This window comes from Apodemus sylvaticus, chromosome 9, assembly GCF_947179515.1.
Source record: "Apodemus sylvaticus chromosome 9, mApoSyl1.1, whole genome shotgun sequence".
NCBI lineage: Eukaryota > Metazoa > Chordata > Mammalia > Rodentia > Muridae > Apodemus > Apodemus sylvaticus.
In genome coordinates this window covers 440,981-442,815 of record NC_067480.1, presented here as the reverse complement: position 1 = coordinate 442,815, position 1,835 = coordinate 440,981, and the positions used below count along the sequence as shown (strand labels likewise).

At 37.0% G+C, this 1,835-nt stretch overlaps 1 pseudogene; it reads left to right on the top strand.

Moving 5' to 3' along the window:
- The first annotated feature begins 858 nt into the window (after positions 1–858).
- LOC127692747 (60S ribosomal protein L3-like) lies at positions 859–1,421 on the top strand (annotated as a pseudogene).
- Positions 1,422–1,835: the final 414 nt, after the last annotated feature.

Below are 1,835 nucleotides of genomic sequence, written 5' to 3'. Positions count from 1 at the left end.
AATATATCATCCTTTGCTTTCCTTTTGTATTTTCATTTATTTGGATTATCTCTGAAAATATATTTCAGATATGTGTAGATACATTCTGAGGAGTAGAAAGGAGTATGGAGGTCAAGAACTATAGTTGAAGTTATGAATCATTTAACATGGGTGCAGAGAACCAAACTCATGTCCTTAGCAAGAACTGTAAATGTTCTTAATGACTGAGCAATCTCTTCAACCCTTTGAATCAATACTTTGCTGACTATATACACCTAATTAGAAAGTGTGCTTTCGAAAGAATAGGTTCTTTAGAAAGGAAGGTTGATATTCTTTGAGGTTTTCTTCCTTGTATGTTTGGAAATTTTCATTCATTAAAACCATTTGCACCTAAATGTTGTATATGTGTTCATTAAAGAAAATAACAAAGTCAGTTTGGTTAATGAATATCATCTCTGGTCAGATATTTCTCTTTCCTCTTGACAGCCTTGAAAAATAATATTTTGAAGAATTTTATTTTCATCCAAACTTGTTTGGATCCAATTTATTAGGCCCTGAATTTTGTTTAGTTATTTGGTTTAGTTGGGTGGGTAGATTGGTTAGTTGGTTGATTTTTTTGTTGTTTGTTTTTGTTGTTTTAAGCTGCTATGAATGATTGTCTTTCTCCTGGTTTCTTTCTATGTAAACTCATTATTGACATATAGAAATGCTGCTAATTACTATTTGTACCTTACTTTTCTGCTAAAAGTTTTTATAATGTCTTAGAGTTTTCTGAAAACTATCAATCAAAGGAAAACTAGAAATCAAAGGATTTCTATTGATATTGAAATATTTCAAAATTCCAAACAACTTATGTGTGTAATCACAGATTGATAAATGATGATATACTACCAGCAGGCTTCTGATGGCACAGTGTCTTACAAAAAGTTCTCTGCATCCCCAACATGAGTTCTTGGGTGTCTTACCTCAGAAGCACAGCAGCAATCTTTGTGGTAAAGTGAAAAGCTTCCCCAAGGATGACCTTTCCAAGCCTCACAGCCTTCCTGGACTATAAGGCTGGCATGACCCATATTATACAAGTAGTTGATATACCAGGATGCAACAAGAAGAAAATTGTGGTTACTATAGCCATTATGGAGACATCACCAATGGTATCTGTGAGCATTATGGGATATGTAGATACCCCATTAGGCTTCAGAACTTTTAAGATCATTTTTGCTAAAGATACCACTAATGTGTACAGAAGGTGCTCCATAGAATTAGCAAAGATTCAAGAAGGGCTTCTCCAAACACTGAATGAAATGGCAGGATGACCTGAGTAGGAGACAATGGAGAAAAACTTTAGTAGCATGAGGAAGCGACGTCAGGTCATCCATACTTTTGTGCACATACAGATAGGGACACTAGATGGAAAGTCAGGAAAATGGGTTCAATCCATTTGAGAAGCAAGACTGGACTGGGGGGAAGCTGGAGCAACAGGTCCCAAAGAATCAGGTGGTTAGGTAAGATGAAATAGCCTTTACCAACCAGGCAACCAAAGGCATAGGCTGCCAAGGAGTCACCAGTGACTGGCACAGCTAGAAAGGCTGTTCACAAACTCACTGAGGTACAGTGACTGTTGCTTGTATTGGGGCCTGCACCTTGCCTGTGTGGTATTCCCTATGGCTCAAGCTAGGCAGAAAGGCTACAATCAGAACACCAAGAACAAGATGCATAAAATTTATCAGGACTACTTTGTCAAGGATGACAAGCTTATCGAAACACAATGATTCCAAAGATTGTTATCTATCTGATGAGAGCATTGACACACTAGATGGCTTTATCAATTATGGTGAAGTGACCAAAGACTCTGTCAT